We start from the raw sequence: 19767 nt of genomic DNA, 5'->3' as shown, positions 1-19767 counted from the left end.
TTTTATTTTTATTAAATTGGTACATGCTCAACCAGATGCAGTGGCTCATGTCTGTAATCCCAGCACTTTGGGAGACTGAGGCAGGAGGATTGCTTGAGCCCAGGAGCTCGAGATCAGCCTGTGCAACACAGTGAGAGTTCGCATCCACAAAAAATACAAAAATTATCTCGCATGGTGGCGTGCATCTGTATTCCCAGGTACTTGGGTGGTTGAGATGCGAGGATCTCTTGAGTATGGAGGTTGAGGCTGCAGTGAGCTGCAATTGTGCCATGCACATCACCCTGGGTGACAGAGTGAGACCCTGTCTCAAAAAAGGAAAAAAAGCCATGTATACTCAATAGCTTAAAAGTCAAAGAATACACGGGCATGGGCTTAAAAGTAAAAGAATACACGAGCTGTAATCCCAGCACTTTGGGAGGCCGAGGCAGGTGGATCACCTAAGGTCGGGAGTTCGAGACCAACCTGACCAACATGGAGAAACCCCATCTCTACCACAAATACAAAATTAGCCAGACGTGGTAATGCATGCCTGTAATCCCAGCTATTCCAGAGGCTGAGGCAGGAGAATCACTTGAATCCAGGAGGTGGAGGTTGCAGTGTGCCAAGTTGGTGCCACTGCACTCCAGCCTGGGCAACAAGAGCGAAATTGCATCTAAAGAAAAAAGTCAAAGAATACAAAAAGGCTTATATGGAAAGCCCAGAGTCTCTCTTCCCTGCCCACTCCACCCACTTCTTAACCTCAGCCCAGGCAGAGTGACATCTTCTTATCTAATCATCAGCCTTGGGGTGGCCACACCCTGGCCATCAAGGTAACGAACCTTCTCCGTATCAGGAACATCAAAGGGAACTGAAGCCATGTGGCCAGACTGGCTGAACACACTTTCTGCTTTAAGGATCAATCAGGCATCTCAGATAAGATATCCTTTTTTAAATTTTTTTATTTTTTATTTTTTTTTAAAGACGGGGTTTCATCATGTTGGTCAGGCTGATCTTGAACTCCCGACCTCAGGTGATCCGCCTGCATTGGCCTCCAAAGTGCTTGGATTGCAGGCGTGAGCCACCGCGCCCGGCCCGATAAGATATCCTAAAGGTATTTTTAAATCCCTGCTTGCTGCTTTAGAAGCCCCAGTAGTCTGGGTAGGGTGGCTCACACTGTATTCCAAGCAACACAGTGGGACCCTGTCTCTACAAAAAATAAAAAACAACAAAAAACTAGCTGGGCGTGGTGGCGTGTGCCTGTAGTTCTAGCTACTCGGGAGGCTAAGGTTGAAGATCTGCCTAAGCCTGGGAGGTTGAGACTGTAGTGGGCTGTGATCGTGCCACTGCACTCCAGCCTGGGTGACAGAGTAAAACCATGTCTGGAAAAAAAAAAAAAAAAAGAAGGCCAGGCGCAGTGGCTCATGCCTGTAATCTCAGCACTTTGGGAGGCTGAGGTGGGCAGATAACGAGGTCAGGAGTTCGAGACTAGCCTGACCAACACTGGGAAACCCTGTCTCTACTAAAAATACAAAAATTAGCTGGGTGTGGTGGTGCTCACCTGTAATCCCAGCTAATCAGGAGACAGAGGAAGGAGAATTGCTTGAACCCGTTAGGCAGATGTTGCAGTGAGCCAAGATTGTGCCATTGCACTCCAGCCTGGGCAACAGAGTAAGACTCCCATCTCAGAGAGAGAGAGAGAGAGAGAGAGAGAAAGAGAGAGAGAGAGAGAGAGAAGCCCTTACCCTATGGTAACTTTAGGAGTTTTGCTGAAAGAGGAAAGCTGAAGTTCAATACAAAAAGACCGCTGTGATTGAAGCTGCTTGAGAGGCAGGAGATTCAGATTCTCACAGGCTGTGTGTCTGGAGCAAACCTCTCTCCTTTGGATGTTGAGGTCTTCAGGTGAAAAACAAAGGGATTGGGTGGATGTCCATTAGAGCTTTGTCCGAGCTGACAGAAGGAGCTAGGGCTGTGGCTGCTGCTGCTAGCAGCTTCATATCTGGAGCACTTCCTGTGACCCAGTGCTTCCCATTGCCCTCCTTGCAACCACCTCAAAGCAGGTATTACTACCACCAATTTTTTTTTTTTAATGTTTAGACAGAGTTTCATTCTGTCATGCAGGCTGGAGTGCAGTGACGTGATCTCGGCTCACTGCAACCTCTACCTCCTGGGTTCAGGCAACTCTCCTGCCTCAGCCTCCCAAGTAGCTGAGATTACAGGCACATGCCACCACATCTGACTAATTTTCATATTTTTCGTAAGACAGCGTTTCACCATGTTGGTGAGGCTGGTTTCAAACTCCTGACCTTAAGTAATCCGGCTGCCTCGGCCTCCCAAAGTGCTAGGATTACAGATATGACTTACCGCACCAGGCCTACTACCTTCACTTTACAGAGGAGGAATTGAGGCTCAAAGGGTTGCCAGGGCCACACAACTAGAAGGTTCAGGGTCATGATTCTAGTCTAGAGTACATGCTTCTTCCCCTCCCTGGAGCTGGGTTCCTGAGCCTTCTGTTTTGCTTTCCTACAATAGGTGCTTGGTGTGTGTGTGGGATGTGTGTGGAGGATGTGCAGGTAGGTAAGAGGGGGCCCTGTGGCCTCCGGGAGCAGAAGGGTCCAGCTTACTAGACTCCAACATTTTAGGCCTCGAGGCCCTACCTGAGGTTAAAGATCATCATGCCCACATCCTGTTTAATGCCAGCCTTCCTTCCTAGACCAGTGGTTCTCTGCCTTAGCGGAGTATTAGTTATCTGGGAGCTTTGGAAAACACTGTTGCCTGTACCCTAGAGATTCTGACTTAATTGATGTGGGGTAGGGTCTTGATACTAGGGGTTTACAAGGGCTCTGCAGGTGATTAGAATCGCAGCCAAGGTTGAGAACCTTATACTAGCCTGTCAGCTTTTAGTCTCTCTTGTTTACCAAGCCTGGCCCTAGGGAATGTCTTGCTCTTCTTTGCCCTGCCTTCCTAGCCCCAAGGGAAAGAGCAGCCTTTGCTTTCAGCTATAATGCAGCTCCCTATCCCTGAAACACCACTCACAGCACCATAACTGTGCTCTCTTGACTTGCTCTTAGAATGAGCCAAGGCCATGATGCCTCTCATAAATTCTTTGGAACAAAAGCTCATAGAATTCAGCCATGCATGCCTTGTGGGGTGGGAAGCCCGCCTTGCCTGCCTTCCCTGTTTCTTAGGAGAAAAAAAACGGAGAGGGCAGGTTTTGTACTGCATCCTGGCTGTCCTGAGCATCTTCCAGCAGGTGAGATTGGCAACCCCAGAAAATCAAATATGCCCTGCATCCAGAAAAGGACCAGGACAATTCCAGAGGCTAAAAGGATCTCGGAAGAGAGTTAGGCAGATGAATGTTACCTGGAGAAAGCCTCCTGTCTCCTGCCTTTTGGATTCAGGTACAGAGAGGTGACTGTTGTACTCCTGACTTAGAATCCACATGGGCTTTGAGCCCCTAAGGCCTAGATGCTGATTTCAGAGCCTTCAAGAGAGGAGCAAAGGTAGGAGAAGAGGGCAAGGTGAGAGGTGGGCTGGGGACATGCTGGTGGCTGAAAACAACCTGAACTGGAACCACAAATGAGAGGTAGTTGTGGGGGAAATAGAGCAGGACTCTTGAGGTGGCCACTATTCTTTGTCCTGTTCCCATCTTTCATAAAGCTGGGGCTTAGCAGTCACAGAGTCACAGCATCTGAAAGGGTCTGGAAGCCATGTGGTGCATGGTTTTATGTTTTTTTTTTTTTTTTTTTTTTGAGGCAGAGTTTCTCTCTTGTTGCCCAGACTAGAGTGCAATGGCACGATCTCAGCTCACTGCAACCTCCGCCTCCTGGGTTCAAGCAATTCTCTTGCCTCAGCCTCCCAAACAGCTAGGACTACAGGTGCACACCACCACGCCTGACTAATTTTTTGTATTTTAGTGGAGACAGGGTTTCACCATGTTGGCCAGGATGGTCTTGATCTCCTGACCTTGTGATCCGCCTGCCTCGGCCTCCCAAAGTGCTAGGATTATAGGCGTGAGCCACCACACTCAGCCTGGTACATGGTTTTTAAACTGCATTCCTTGTAACACTAGGAGTTCCTCTGCCACATCATGTCCTAGAATTCCTTGCATCATTCGTTTTCTCTACTTAATGAAGAGGTATACAATATTTCACTGGGACCAAAAGGACTCTGTGGTAAAATCATCATACTAATATAATTTGAAAATCATAGATCTAGGCCGGGCATGGTGGTTCACACCTGTAATCTCAGCACTTTGGGAGGCCAAGGCAGGTGGATCACCTTAGGTCAGGAGTTCAAGACCAGCCTGGCCAACATGGCGAAATCCCATCTCTACTAAAGATACAAAAATTAGCCAGGTCTGGTGGTGCGCACCTGTAATCCCAGCTACTCAGGAGGCTGAGACAGGAGAATCACTTGAACCTGGGAGGCGGAGGTTGCAGTGAGCCGAGATGGCACCACTGCACCCCAGCCTGGGCGACAGAGCAGGACTCTGTCTCAAAAAGAAAAAAAAAATCATAGATCTAGTAAAGCCCTCCTTATGGGGGATGGATGAGGAAACTTGCCCAGGGTCACTTGTAGTCTCCTATACCTCAGACCAGGCCTGTCCCACAGGATGCCTTCTGGCTCCGTAGAGAAAATGGCAGAAACTCTTGGTGGAGGCATGGCTTGAACTCAAAATGGCCAAGAGGTCTCCTTGGTCTGGAAGAGACACATGGTGGTGAGCAACTCTCCCTTTTTTTTTTTTTTTTTTTTTCTTTGAGACAGAGTCTTGCTCTGTTACCCAGGCTGGAGTGCTGTGGTGCGATCTCGGCTCACTGCAACCTCTGCCTCTTGGGTCCAAGTAATTCTCCTGCTTCAGCCTCCCGAGTAGCTGGAACTACAGGCACCTGCCACCACACCCGGCTAATTTTTTGTATTTTTCGTAGAGATGGGGTTTCACCGTGTTAGCCAGGATGGTCTCCATCTACTTACCTCATGATCCATCTGCCTCAGCCTCCCAAAGTGCTGGGATTACAGGCGTGAGCGACCACGCTTGGCCATGAGCAACTCTCAACAGAATTAATGACACCAAGACCCAGACCTGCAGATCCTGAGAGGCAGTGGGACGCTGTCTTAACTGCCGAAAATCCACAGGACTTGGTCTGTTTTAGCCTTCATGAAATGGAGTGCCCTGGACAGGGATAAAAGGCTCTTGGGTTCAAGGCTGCCCCTGACTTCTGGGGATAGTAGCCTTCATTTTATGGGAGGGAGCTGGGCATGGTCATTCAGGCCCTATACTGTGAACCTTGAGGGCAGGACCTGTGCTGCATTCTCCTCAACACTGGAGACACAGGGTACAGGGCCAGGCACAGGACGAGGGCTCAGGAATCCTAACGTAAAACACAGTTTTGTTCACTTGCTTTTTTTTAAATCTCTCTGTCCCCCAGGCTGGAGTGCAGTGGCATGATCTCTGCTCACGGCAACCTCTGGTTCCCGGGTTCAAGGGATTCTCCTGCCTTAGTTTCCCAAGTAGCTGGGCTTACAGGAGCATCCGGCTGATTTTTGTATTTTTAGTAGAGAGAGGGTTTCACCATGTTGGCCAGGCTGGTCTTGAAATCCTGACTTCAGGTGATCTGCCCACCTCGGTCTCCCAAAGTGCTGTGATTACAGGCGTGAGCCACCCTCGCCCTGCCTTCTGTTTTTAGACAAAGCTTCCATCCAGTGGCTGCTCCCAAGTCCCACTTACAAAGTGTGACCTTCCAAGGCAGTAACTGAGTTTCCACATTTTATGGAATGACCCTTTCTTCCCTGAGTGGTTTTCTGTTTTCTCCCCTGGATTGCTCTTCAGTAGGTGGGAGTCTCTACCATCTGGAGAGAGTAGGCACTGAGCACTCCAGTTTCTTCTGCTGACACTCTTCTTCCTCTGTGTAATCCAGCAGGTAGGGGTTCCAGGCTACCAAGGCTACCAGGGCTGCTCTTCTTTTCTTTTCTTTTTTGAGACAAAGTCTGGCTCTGACACCAGGCTGGAGTGCAGTGGCACAATCTCGGCTCACTGCAACCTCCGCCTCCCGGTTCAAGTGATTCTTCTGCCTCAGCCTCCCAAGTAGCTGAGGCTACAGGTGCGTGCCACCACGCCCGGCTAATTTTTGTATTTTTTAGTAGAGATGGGGTTTCACCATGTTGGTCAGGATGGTCTCGATCTCTTGACCTTGTGATCTGCCCGCCTCAGCCTCCCAAAGTGCTGGGATTACAGGTGTGAGCCACCGCGCCCAGCCCAGGGCGGCTTTTCAATGCAGCAGAGTTTGGTAGTATGTGCTTGCCCAGGAAACAGGTAGAAATGGATGGTCAGGCATGGCACAGTGGCTCATACATGTAATCCCAGCACTTTGGGAGGCCGAGGTGGGTGGATCATTTGTGGTTAGGAGCTCGACACCAGCCTGGCCAACATGTTGAAACCCTGTCTCTACTAAAAATACAAAAATTACAGGTGTGGTGGCAGGCACCTGTAATCCCAGCTGCTCGAGAGGCTGAGGCATGAAAATCGCTTGAACCCGGGAGGTGTATGTCTCAGTGAGCCAAGATTATGCCACTGCACTCCAGCCTGGGCAACAAGAGTGAAACTTCATCTCAAAAAAAAAAAAAAAAAGGAAAGAAAAAAAATGGATAGTCATAGAGGGATGGCACTGAGGAACTGAGGAGATCTGGTCCCTGGCTCAGGGGCCTTAACCTCCTTTTTCAATGGATCACCCAGAACATCAGTGATCAGGACACTTATATGTACTCAGCTGGGTCAAGGGTCCTCCTCCTGCTCGAGGGTCTCAAGGGACAGGACAATGGTTAAGGAATACAGGCTCAGACCCCAACTGTTCTCATCTTTTGGCGATGACTGAGACCAGAGAAACTGGCCCCATCTGGAGCCTCCAACAACCCTCCTCACCCACTAGAGCCTGAAGCTGGTCTGGTGAGCCCCTCCAGACTCCACACCTCTCTCCAGAGTCTACAGGCTGCTTATGAAGTCCTTTCTCCCCCAGTCATGCCCACTAGTCCCTGGTTGCCCTGGTCCCTGGTCCTGTGGGGAGGCAGCCAGCTTTGTGACTTCACAGAAGGCTATCTTGTGACAAGCCTGTGCCTGGTGAAGCAGGAGCAGGGCAAAGGGGGCTCCCCTTAGGAACATCATGTGACTTTTCAAAGAGAGACATCTCCATCTCTAAGGGATGAAGAGCTTCCCCACGGTAAGAGCCCATGACACCCTCTACACCTAGAAACTTCTTTCCTTGAGGATTTTGGCTCCCAGGCCTAACTGGGTACCCCAGGCTGTATCTGGCAACATCTCCAAGAGGGCCAGGCCTGCCGGGCGTGGTGGCTCACGCCTGTAATCCCAGCACTTTGGGAGGCTGAGGCGGGTGGATCACGAGGTCAAGAGATCGAGACCATCCTGGTCAACATGGTGAAACCCCGTCTCTACTAAAAATACAAAAAATCAGCTGGGCATGGTGGTGCATGCCTTTAATCCCAGCTACTCAGGAGGCTGAGGCAGGAGAATTGCCTGAACCCAGGAGGCGGAGGTTGCGGTGAGCCGAGATCGCGCCATTGCACTCCAGTCTGCGGAACAAGAGCGAAACTCCGTCTCAAAAAAAAAAAAAAAAAAGGGGGCCAGGCCCATGGTTGAGGTATTTACTTCAGGTGACGGAGTGGATCTCTAACCTCTGAATTTGTCCCATTTGACAAAGCCATTTTTCTTTAGGCCCCCGTCTCTCTTTTTTAATTTAAAAAATTATTATTATTATCATTTATTTCATTTTATTTTGAGACAGAATCTTGCTCTGTCACCTAGGCTGGAGTGCAATGGCACAATCTTAGCTCACTGGGTTCAAGCAATTCTTGTGCCTTAGGACTCTGAGTAGCTGGGATTACAGGCACACACCCAGGCGAATTTTGTAACTTTTTAGTAGAGATGGGGTTTCGCTATGTTGGCCAGGCTGGTCTAGAACTCCCAACCTCAGGTGATCCATAAGCCTTGGCCTCCCAAAGTGCTGGGATTACGGCATGAGCCACCACGCCTAGCCATAAGAATGATTTTTAGGCCGGGTGTGGTGGCTCACGCCTGTAATCCCAGCACTTTGGGAGGCCGAGGCAGGCGGATCACGAGGTCAAGAGATCGAGACAATTCTTGCCATGATGAAACCCTATTTCTACTAAAAATACAAAAATTAGTTGGGTGTGTTGGCACGCGCCTGTAGTCCCAGCTACTCGGGAGGCTGAGGCGGAAGAATCACTTGAACCCAGGAGGCGGAGGTTGCAGTGAGCCAAGACTATGCCACTGCACTCCAGCCTGGTGACGAGCAAGACTCCGTATAAGAAAAAAAAAAAAAAGAATGATTTTTATTTCTATTTTAAAATTATTTATTTGTTTATTTTTTTGAGCTGGAGTCTTGCTCCATAGCCCAGGCTGGAGTGCAGTGGTGTGACCTCGGCTCACTGCAACTTCCGCCTCCAGGTGCCAGTTCAAGCAATTCTGCGCCAGCCTCCTGAGTAGCTAAAGATCATTCTGGGCCGGGCACAGTGGCTCACACCGGTAATCCCAGCACTTTGGGAGGCCAAGGTGGGTGGATTACTTGAGGTCAGGAGTTCCAGACCAACCTGGCCAACATGATGAAACCCCATCTCTACTAAAAATGCAAAAAATTAGCCAGGTGTGGTGGTGTGCGCCTGTAATCCCAGCTACTCAGGAGGCTGAAGCAGGAGAATCACTTAAACCCAGGAGGCAGAGGTTGCAGTGAGAAGAGATTGCTTCACTGCCTTCTAGCCTGGGGACAGAGCGAGACTCCGTCTCAAAAAAATAAAGAAATAAAAAAGAAATACAGGGGTTTCTGAGAGCTTGGAGGCCAGGCCAACACAGACCTTTTCCCCAATGTTAATTCCATTCTTCTTCCTCCTGGAAGGATTTCCAACCCCAGGAACCTGAGGCAAAAGAGGCTGGGTGTGCTTGCTTTTTTATCTCCCCAGTACCTGTGCCCATGGACAATGTGGGCACTTACGTTGTTGACTTTGTGGCATGTTTCTTTCTCTGTAAAGTGAGAGTGGTGGATGTGAATGTAATCAGACATAATTACACACCCTTTGGGAAATGGGGTGGGTTTCCTTCTCCTTATTTTCTCTGGGGGGCTATCGGGGCCACCAGGCAGGAGCAGGGCACCCAGTGAATGACTGGGATTTCCTCTTTGTCTAGGCTGGTGTTCTCAAAGCCTGGTAGCCTTGAGCCTCTAATTGGTAGCTCCTGCGACACTACTGGACACTTGCAGTAGCAGTCTTGTCTGGCCTAAAGGAGAGCAGGGGTGGATATGGGACAGCTGGCCTCACTTCCCAGCCCCAGGGAAGGGCATTGCTGGAGGAAGCACAGGAATTGTGGGGTGGCACCAGGGTGAGGATGAGCTGGTGGGTGTACCTGGGTAAGCCTAGAAGGTGCTAGGAGTGAAATGCTCATAGAAGGATGGGAGCAGGAGAGGGAGGAGACTGAAGGAGAAGCTTGAGGCGCAGAGAACCTGCTGCTGTCCACTTTCCTTCCCCGGGAGTGGGTATGCTTGGACGTGGGAGTAGGTAGAGCATGCCTATCTTTAGCCTTTGGTCCTGGGCTGGGCTCTTCTTGCCTTTTCTCTGCTTCTGGGAAGCCCCAAAAGCACTCCTCGCTCTTTCAGATGAGACTTCTTCTTTCTCAGGCACACTACAGAGCAGGGGGTGGAACAGGCAGGGCAGGGTAAGACAGAGTCCAAAGACGTCCCACCAAAGAGGCCAATAAATCTCTTCCCAGTGATACAGCACCCATGTGCCAGAACCAAGCCAGGGTGTGGGCCTGGATTGTCTGTAGCTTTGTGTGTGCATATGCTTAGATGTGAAAGTATTTGTGGTGAGGAATGGGTGCCTAATGCATGCTTGTGTATCTGGCACATGTAATACTTGAACAGTGAAATGTGTCACCAAGCACACTTGGAATGTGTGTGCAGTTGGGAAAGGCTGGGTGCTCCCCCTTTCCCTTCCCAGAGGTGGGAAGGAGGTGTTTGGGGGTGCCTGCAGGTGCATGGCTGTGTGTGTGTCAGGGAGGGGGAGGTGTTGGCATGGGTAGAGGAGGCTACAGGAGTTACAGAGTGCAGATTCCTGAGGGTGTGGCTGCTGGACAGGCCCTGCTTGTCTCCTGCTCTGCTTCCCCAGCCTCTTAGGCCCTGGGTTCTCCAAAGCCCCTCCTTAATGCTTCTTGCTCCCATCATCAACCCAGGACACCAGCCTGGGTTTCTGTTTTTTTAAAGAAAATAAAAATAAAAAATTTTTGGCTGGGTGCGGTGGCTCACACCTGTAATCCCAGCACTTTGGGAGGCCGAGGCAGGGGGATCACCTGAGGTTGGGAGTTCGAGATCAGACTGACCAACATGGAGAAACCCTTCTCTACTAAAAATACAAAATTAGCCAGGTGTGGTGGCAAGTGCCTGTAATCCCAGCTACTAGGGAAGCTGAAGCAGGAGAATTGCTTGAACCCCGGAGGTAGAGGTTGTGGTTGCACTCCAGCCTGGGCAACAAGAGTGAAACTCTGTCTCAAATAAATAAATAAATACATTAAATTAAATAAAAATAAAATATTTTGTAGAGACAGTGGAGTAGGGGTGGGGGTGAGGGTGTTTCTCTATGTTGCCCAGGCTGCTCTTGAATTCTTGGGATCGAGATTCTCAGCCTCTCAAAGCGCTGGTATTACAGGCCTGAGACACTGAGCTCCAGGTTGCATTTCTGAAAGGAAGCAGTGCCATCTGGTGGTAGGCTGAGGCACTGCCAGGAGCTGGTGAGCTGGGCCTTGAGCTCCCTCCCCTAAGGGCTCTCTGCCTTTAGGACCCCAGCCAGTGGGGAAGTAACCTGAAGGAGTGCTGGAGGAGAGGCATGTGGTTTCCATTCCTTGATCTATCTCTCTGGGTCCAGATTTCTCATCTGTAAAGGTGATTAGCCATATCTTCCCTGTGTGTGTAGCGAAGTAGTGAGGTTTAAATGAAAGAGTGTGGCAAAAACACTTGGCTCAGAGCCCAGCATGCTCTAAAGTTGAAAGAAATGATAGTGGCAATTACTGACAGAGGCAAAGTTCCAGAAGCACAGAGAAGAGAGCTGTGTGTTGTGGCAGGAAAAAGAAGTGAAGAGAGGTGATATGTCTGTGGCAGCACACATTCGAGAATCTCTGCTTTGAGCAGCAGCTCAAAGTTGCACATTTAAGAGGAGGATGATCTCTTTTCTGGAAAGAGGGAAATGGATCTAGTGGGGAATGAAACCAAGGGACCCAGCATTCAGGCTCCTTACTGACTGTGGAATCTGAACATGGCAGCAGGTTTGCTGTGTCTTCTGTTCATGTGACACATTGGCCATGAAGACTCATGGAAATGTACAGAGACTTGCTCAGGATTCCCAGAGAGATAATGAGCTGCTTAAGGCCTTGAAGGCTGGGTAGGATCTTGACCAGTCGAGATTCTGCTCAACTGCGGAGTCATGTTTATCCTCTATGTCCCCCAAAGGGGACTGCTGGTCAGAGTAAGGAGACTTCTGGTTCTGCTGTTAATTGGTTGTGTGATGCTGGGCAAGTTGCTCACTCCCTCTGGGCCTCATTTTCACCAACAACACGAAGAAATTGAATTAAGCGACCTGTGATGTTAGTCCTGCCTTAATCTATGAGCTTTTGATTTTTCACTACTTTTCATCTCCCCCCATGGCCAAGTGTACACTTGAGAATTTTGTTTTTTTTTTGAGATGGAGTCTCACTGTTACCCAGTCTGGAGTGTAGTGGTGCAATCTCAATCTTGGCCCACTGCAACCTCCACCTCCTGGGTTCAAGTGATTCTCCTGCCTCAGCCTCCCAAGTAGCTGGGATTACAGGCCACCATGCCCGGCCTGATTTTTCATTTCTCTGCCTCATATATAATACCTGGCAATAATATCTATTGATTCATACAGGCTAGGTCTTGAACAAAAAAACAGAGGCTGCCGGGTGTGGTGGCTCACCCCTGTAATCCCAGCACTTTGGGAGGCTGAGGCGGGCAGGTCACCTGAGGTCGGGAGTTCAAGAGCAGCCTGGCCAATATGGCAAAACCCCATCTTTACTAAAAACACAAAATTAGCTGGGTGTGGTGGCACATGCCTGTAATCCCAGCTACTTGGGAGGCTGAGGCAAGAGAATCGCTTGAACTTGGGAGGTGGAGATTGTGGTGAGCTTAGATTGCACCATTGCACTCCAGCCTGGGCAACAAGAGCAAAACCGTGTCTCAAAAAACAAAACAACAAAACAGAGACTGGGTGTGGTAGCTCATGGCTGTAATCCCAATAGTTTGGGGTGGCCAAGGCAGGAGAATTGCTTGAGCCCAGAAGTTCAAGACTAATCTGGACAACACAGTGGGATCCCGTCTCTACAAAAAATTAAAAAAATTAGCTGGGCGTGGTGGTGCACACCCGTAGTCCCACTTATTTGTGAGGCTGAGATGGGAAGATAGCTTGAGCGTAGGAGGTTGAGGCTTTAGTGAGCTGAGATGGAGCCAATGCACTCCTGCATAGGTGACAGACAGAGTGAGGCTGCGTCTCAAAATAAATAAATAAATAAATAAATAAATAAAATAAAATAAAATAAAATAAAAAAAGAAAAGAGAAAAAAAAGAAGCTGGGTGTGGTGGCTCACACCTGTAATCCAAGCACTTTGGGAGGCCAAGGTGGGTGGACCGCTTCAGCCCAGGAGTTCGAGACCTGCCTGGCCAATATGGAGAAACCATGTCTCCATCAAACACACAAAACAAAAACAAAAATTAGCTGGGTGTGGTGGCAAGCACCTGTAGTCTCAGCTGGAGGCTGAGGTGGAAGGATTGTTTGATCCTGGGAGGCGGAGGTTGCAGGGAGCTGAGATCTTCACTGTACTCCAGCCTGGGCAACAGAGCGAGACCCTGTCACAAAAAACAAAAAACAAACAAAGGAAAAACTAGTGCCTTCTGTTTAATGAGTGCTGTGATGTCTGATAAGTTTATGAGAAATATTTTCTTAGGTCACGGTATGTTCTAGGTAAGATGGGGCAAATGGCAGAATAAAACAGAGGCTCTTTGCGTACACAGGTCAGAAAAAGATACTAAAAAGGCATCAGGCAATTATACCACTGTCTTGAAAGGACTGGCTCCCTCACTTTTCACTTCCGCCTTCCGAAGCAGCCAATGAGTACTCAGCAGTTCGCATCTATCCAAAAAACTACAAATCCCAGAAGTCAATGCACGGGACGAAGGGCTCATGCATTAATTGGGACTGGTGGGCCCGCCCCTAGACGCGGAACTTCATTTCCCAGGCGTCCCTGGGACTCTTCGATTTTCCTTCCATCGCGCGGTCATTCTCCTCCCGCCCCTTGCTTGCGGTCCTCGCGCCAAGTCGGCGCGCGCGCGCGCGCGCGCGGTGCACGTAGTGCGCGAGTGACGCATAATATGTGGGCCGCTGTGGAGCCGTGGTCGCGTTGTGTGTGTGTGTGAGTGGAGAGTGAGTGCAGGACCTGAGGCTGTGTGTGTGAACTGTGGCCGCTGGCGGGGTCGGGGGGTGGGCAGCGGCGGAGCCGCCTGGGAAGGTGAGTGGGAAATGGAGGGAGGCGGCTCTCCGGGAGGGGCGCGAGGAAGCGGGGCGCGCGGCCGGCTGGGCGGCAGAGTGGGCGCTGAGCTGGGGGAGGGGCAGCACCTGCCTGGGCCGCCGGCGAGGAGGGGGCGGGCCGGTCTGCCAGGAGGCTGGGCCCGGGGCCTGACAGGACTTTTCCGCCTCTTGATTCCTGTCCCGGGGGCGGGGCCTCCACGTTCTTCCTCCACTCCCCAAGAGAAGCTTCCCGAGAGTAACTCTTCCGCCCGGAGTGGGGGCGCGGGGTGTGTCCGCCCCTACCTGGAGGAGGGGCACTGTTTGATTCCCTTGTTATCTTTTTCCTTCCAATCCTGTTAGTCTCCATACCGTACCGGCTGGGGGGCTCCATCTTCCGTACTATACGGCGGCCCCCTTCCCGGACTGTGTCTCCGCCTCCAGCTCTAGTCACCTGGGTGGACTCTCTCTTCTGTCGACCTGGTGCCACCTCTCCCTGCACCCGGCCGGCTCTTGGACCGTGCGACGGGGGCGGAGCTTTCCGGACACTCCTCCCATCCCAATGAAGGAGGAAAGCGTTGGAGAGAGAGGTGTGTGGGTCCCGCAGCCTGGAGCCAAACCTCAGAGTGCCCGCCAAGCTTCCCGGGAGTCTATTTCCCGGGGTCATAGTATTTTTCAACTGGGGTGTCAGAAGCGTTTGCTTAACTTCTCTTTCTAGACGGTTTTTGTCTGACTTCCTCTTACTGCAGTGGCAGCGCTCTGGCTTTCCATTTGTTGAGGAAATAGTTTTGGAGTGTTTGTATTAGTTGTTTTTTGAGTCACAAATGACTCGTCCTTGGCCATGTCATGTTGGTCTCGGTTTTTCCTTACCCTGTTTTTTCTATGAAGCCTTGTAATTAGTCTACATGTTTTAATATTTTGTTAGCAGCATCTTTCTGTTTAAAATGCATTAACATACAAAATGAGAGATTAATTGGTAGTGTCATCTTGCATTTTCTTTTTCCAGCTTACTGGAATTTACCTTTAGTGTTTATGCAAGTGTGTCTATTTAGACTACAGGAATCGATTTAGTATTTTTCTTCTTGATGATGTGAAGATTTGGATTTTTTATATAGCAGTTATTCGTTACCCATTTTTTAGTGGGGATATATTTTTGGATGTTAAAGAGGTAATAGAGAATTTGGGAAATGTAGGGAAATAATTTTGTGCTCAGTATTTCTTGGGGAGTTGCTGAGTACAGTGTTTTACTATTCTGCCTATTACACGGTTTTTAAATTACTTTTATTCATTTTTTTTTTTGTAGAGACAGTGGTCTCACTGTGTTGCCCAAGCTGGTCTTAAAATCCAGGCATGAGCCACTATACCTGGCCTAAAAGCTGTTTTAGATACAGGATCTTGCTCTGTAGCCTAGGCTGGAGTGCAGTGGTGTGATGATAACTCATTGCAGCCTCCAACTCCTAGACTCAAAGGATCCTGCCCCAGCTTCCTGGGTAACTAGGACCATTGGCACAGGTTACCATGACTGGCTAATTTTAAAATTTTTGTGTAGACTATTTCTTGAACTGTTGCCCAGCGGACCTCAAGCAATCCTCCTGAATTGGTCTCCCAAAGTGCTGGAATTACAGGCTTCAGCCACTGTGCCGGGCAAGTTTTTAAATTTAATAGACCAGGAATCTCATAGAATGAACCACATATTAGTTTGAGGTGATTGGACTGGTTTATTACCAATTGTCTTTTTTTTTTTTAGACAAAGTCTTGCACTGTTGCCCAGGCTTGAGAGCAGTGGTGTGATCTCGGCTTGCTACCACCTCCACCTCCTGGGTTAAAGTAATTCTCCTGCCTCAGTCTCCCACGTAGCTGGGATTATAGGTGCACAACACCACGCATGGCTAATTTTTGTATTTTAGTAGAGATGAGGTTTCACCATGTTCGCCAGGCTGGTCTCGAACTCCTGACCTTGTGATCTGCCTGCCTTGGCCTCCCAAAGTGTTGGGATTACAGTTGTGAGCCACTGTGCCCAGCCTCTTGTGTTCTTTTAGTTAAGAATGTGATCAAGGACAGTAATTGAAAGTTATTACAATTAGCCAGGCGTGGTGGTGGGTGCCTGTAACCCCAGCCACTTGGGAGGCTGAGGCAGGAGAATCGCTTGAAAGTGGGAGGCAGAGGTTGCAGTGAGCTGAGATGGTGCCATTGCACCCCAGCCTGGGTGACAGAGTGAGACTCTGTCTCAAAAAAAAAAAAAAAAAGTTATGGCTGGGCGTGATGGCTCACGCCTGTAATCAAACCACTTTGGAAGCCAAGGCAGGCGGATCACCTGAGGTCGGGAGTTCAAGACCAGCCTGACCAACATGGTGAAACCTTGTCTTTAATTAAAAAAAAAAAAAAATTGTTTTTGATATTTAAAAAAGAAAAAAGTTATTACAGTATACATGATCTCATATGTCGTAGTAATTATTGAGCAAATTTTTATTTAAAGCTCTAACCTTGGGTTTAAAAAATTTTCTCTGGAAGGCTGGGCACAGTGGTTCATGCCTGTAATCTCAGCACTTTGGGAGGCTGAGGCGGGTGGATCATGAGGTCAGGAGTTTGATACCAGCCTGACCAACGTGGTAAAAATACAAAAATTAGCTGGGCGTGGTGGTACACGCCTGTAATTCCAGCTACTCGAGTGACAGAGATTGCAGTGAACTGAGATCGCTCGACAGAGTGAGACTGTGTCTCAAAAACGAACAAATTTTCTTTGATAAGAATACTTACGGATGTTTGCTTTAGAATTATAACTATAAGCATCTTTTTTTAGGGGGACGGGGTCTTGCTCTCTCACCAAGCTGGAGTGCAGTGGTGCTATCTTGGCTCACTGCAATCTCTGCCACCTGGGTTCAAGCTATTCGCCTGGCTCAGCCTCCTGAGTAGTTGGGACTACAGGCACGTGCCACCATGCCTGGCTAATTTATTTTTCCTATTTTAGTAGAGATGGGGTTTCACCATATTGGCCGGGATGGTCTTGATCTCTGGACCTCGTGATCTACCCACCTTGGCCTTCCAAAGTGCTGGGATTACAGGTGTGAGCCACTGAACCTGGCCAGGATCTGGTTTTTTACATGGACTTTATTTTAGGTTTGGGATAATTTCTGCTGAATAGGCCACTTAGTATTGTGTATTAAAAGAGGACGTATTTTATGACATTTAACAATTTCAGCAGATTACAAAATAGTGGGAAAATGGTAGACCCAGGGTAAAAAAGTATAGTAAGAAATCTCTGTTCTACCTTTATCCTATAGTAAGTCAGTACTTGCTTTTTATAATAGGTAATCTGTTTCTTGTGTATTCTTCCAGGGATATTTTATTCAAGTGATACATATACATATACATATATATATATATATATATATATTCACACATCATCCTTTTTAATTCTACGCTAAGTTCTGCCCTTAGCTTTTCTCACTTGACAGTATATTTCAGAGTTGGTCCAAATTAAGAAAGGAAATGCTTCTCAATTTTTTCCAACTTTTTATTATGAAAACTTTCAAGCAAAAATTAAAAGAATAGTAAAATGAACACTTGTTTATTAAGATTCAGCAATTTTTTTTTTTTTTGAGAAGGAGTCTCTGTTGCCCAGGCTGGAGTGCAGTGGTGTGATCTCAGCTTATTACAGTTTCCACCTCCCAGGTTCAAGCAATTCTTTTGTCTCAGCCTCCCAAATAGCTGGAATTACAGGCACCCACTACCACACCCGGCTAAATTTTTGTATTTTTAGTAGAGATGGAGTTTTACCATGTCGGTCAGGGTAGTCTCGAACTCATGACATTAAGTGATCTGCCTGCCTTGGCCTCCCAAAGTGCTGGGATTACAGGTATGAGCCACTACACCTGACCTTTTTTTTTTTTTTTTTTTTTTGAGACAGTTCTTCCTGTGTCACCTAACCTGGAGTGCAGTAGTGTGATCTCTGCCCACTGCAACCTCTGCCTCCTGAGTTCAAGCAATTCTGATACCTCAGCCTCTGGAGTAGCTAGGATTACAGGTTTGTGCCACCACACCTGGCTAATTTTTGTATTTTTAGTAGAGATGGGGTTTTGCCATGTTGGCCAGGCTGGTCTCAAACTCCTGGCTTCAAGTGATCCACCTGCTTCAGTTTAACAAAGTGCTAGGATTACAGGCATGAGCCATTGTGCCTAGCCAACAGTTGTTAATATTATGCCATATTTTCTTTATTTTTGTGTGTGTTATCTATTTATTTATTTTGTGGAATCATTGGAAAATAAGTTGCAGGTGTGTTACTCCTAAATACTCTAGCAGACCCTTGTTAGGATAAGGACATTTTACTTATGTATTTCTTGAGGCTTTGTATTATTCCATCATGGGGACAATATTGTCATTTAACCCTGCAAAACAACTGTTTCCATCTTACAGAAAAGGAAATTGAGATTTGGAGAAGTTAAATTACCAAGACTTCACAGGTATGTCAGCAGAGTTGAGATTTGAATCCTTGAAACCCTTTTCTACCTAGTATCAACTGCTTGGTCTTGGGGACCTCTCTTAGCTTGTTTCCTCATGTGTAAAAAAGTGCAAGATAGGCCGGGCGCGGTGGCTCACGCCTGTAATCCCAGCATTTTGGGAGGCCGAGGCGTGTGGATCACGAGGTCAAGAGATCGAGACCATCCTGGTCAACATGGTGAAACCCCATCTCTACTAAAAATACAAAAAATCAGCTGGGCATGGTGGCACGTGCCTGTAATCCCAGCTACTCAGGAGGCTGAAGCAGGAGAACTGCCTGAACCCAGGAGGCGGAGGCTGCGGTGAGCCGAGATCGCGCCATTGCACTTCAGCCTGGGTAACGAGAGCGAAACTCTGTCTCACCAAAAAAAAAAAAAAAAAAAAAAGTGCAAGATAGGCCGGGCACGGTGGCTAATGCCTGTAATCCCAGCACTTTGAGAGGCCGAGGCGGGCAGCTTACAAGGTCAAAAAATCAAGACCATCCTGACCGATAACGGTGAAACCCTGTCTCTACTAAAAATACAAAAAGGTGGGCATGGTGGCGTGTACCTGTAGTCTGTTCCAGCTGCTTGGGAGGCTGAGGCAGGAGAATTGCTTGAACCTGGGAGGCAGAGGTTGCAGTGAGCTGAGATCACACCACTGCACTCCAGCCTGGCAACAGAGCGAGATTCCATCTCAAAAAAAAAAAGGCAGGGGCAGGATGGCTGTGAAAATTCAGAATGTATGTATAGTAAATTTAGCTCAATGTCTGTCGAATACTGGATATTTACTAGTTGGTAACTATCGTGTCATCATTGGACAAACCATCATTTCTTTGTAGCGCTTGAAGAACTTACTTAAGAACTTGAGTAATGCACCCTCACTGTCTTGGGCATAACAAGATAAAGATGACTTTTTTTTTTTTTTTTTTTTCCTTGTGACAGGGTCTCACACTTTTGCTTAGGCTGGAGTACAGTGGTACAATCATGGCTCACTTCAGCCTCTTCCTTCTGGGCTTAAGCAGTTCTCTTGCTTCAGCTGCCCTCAGTAGCAATGGTGACATCTTGACTCACCGAAACCTCTGCCTCCCAGGTTCAAGCAATTCTTCTGCCTCAGCCTTTCGAGTAGCTGGGATTACAGGTGCCTGTCACCATGCCTGGCTAATTTTTTGTATTTTTAGTGGAGACGCGGTTTGACCATGTTGGCTAGGCTGGTCTCAAACCCCTGAACTTATGATCTGCCCACCTTGGCCTCCCAAAGTGGTGGGATTACAGGCATGAGCCATGGTACTCTGTCAATTTTTGCATATACTGTGAGGCAAGGTTCCAACTTCATTCTTTTGCATGATAATATCCAGTTTTCTCAGCACTACTGTTTTTGCTTTTTTTTTTTTTTTTTTGAGATGTTGTCTTGCTCTGTTGCCAGACTGGAGTGCAGTAGCGTGATCTTGGCTCACTGCACCCTCTGCCTCCCAGGTTTAAGCGATTCCCTTGCCTCAGCTTCCTGAGTAGATGGGACTGCAGGCATGTACCACCACACCTACCTAAGTTTTTATATTTTAGTAGAGATGGGATTTCACCATGCTGGCCAGGATGGTCTTGATCTCCTGACCTTGTGATCTGCCTGCCTTGGCCTCCCAAAGTGCTGGGATTACAGGTGTGAGCCACCAAGTCTGGCCTCAGCACTACTTTTTTTGTTTCATTTTGTTTTGTTTTTTTGAGACAGAGT

The 19767-nt window shown here is 48.3% G+C and overlaps 1 protein-coding gene across 10 annotated transcripts in view; it reads left to right on the top strand.

Moving 5' to 3' along the window:
* Positions 1 to 13386: 13386 nt before the first annotated feature.
* Positions 13387 to 19767, top strand: part of DCAF1 (DDB1 and CUL4 associated factor 1) — an 82310-nt gene continuing 75929 nt past the window's right edge. For 3 of the 10 annotated variants that reach the window (XM_032290009.1, XM_032290006.1, XM_032290010.1), the window contains exon 1: positions 13394 to 13567. The gene's annotated coding sequence lies outside the window, so the exon portion shown is untranslated. Of the gene's footprint in view, positions 13568 to 17976; positions 18024 to 19767 lie in introns of all 10 variants that reach the window. The other 7 variants (XM_032290012.1, XM_032290011.1, XM_032290008.1 and 4 more) reach the window with 6 other exon arrangements.

The sequence above is a fragment of the Sapajus apella genome, unplaced genomic scaffold (assembly GCF_009761245.1).
Source record: "Sapajus apella isolate SASKATOON/1434 unplaced genomic scaffold, GSC_monkey_1.0 scaffold23, whole genome shotgun sequence".
Lineage (NCBI taxonomy): Eukaryota > Metazoa > Chordata > Mammalia > Primates > Cebidae > Sapajus > Sapajus apella.
The sequence above is the reverse complement of the archived record's forward strand: the minus strand, read 5'-3'. Positions and strand labels throughout refer to the sequence as shown.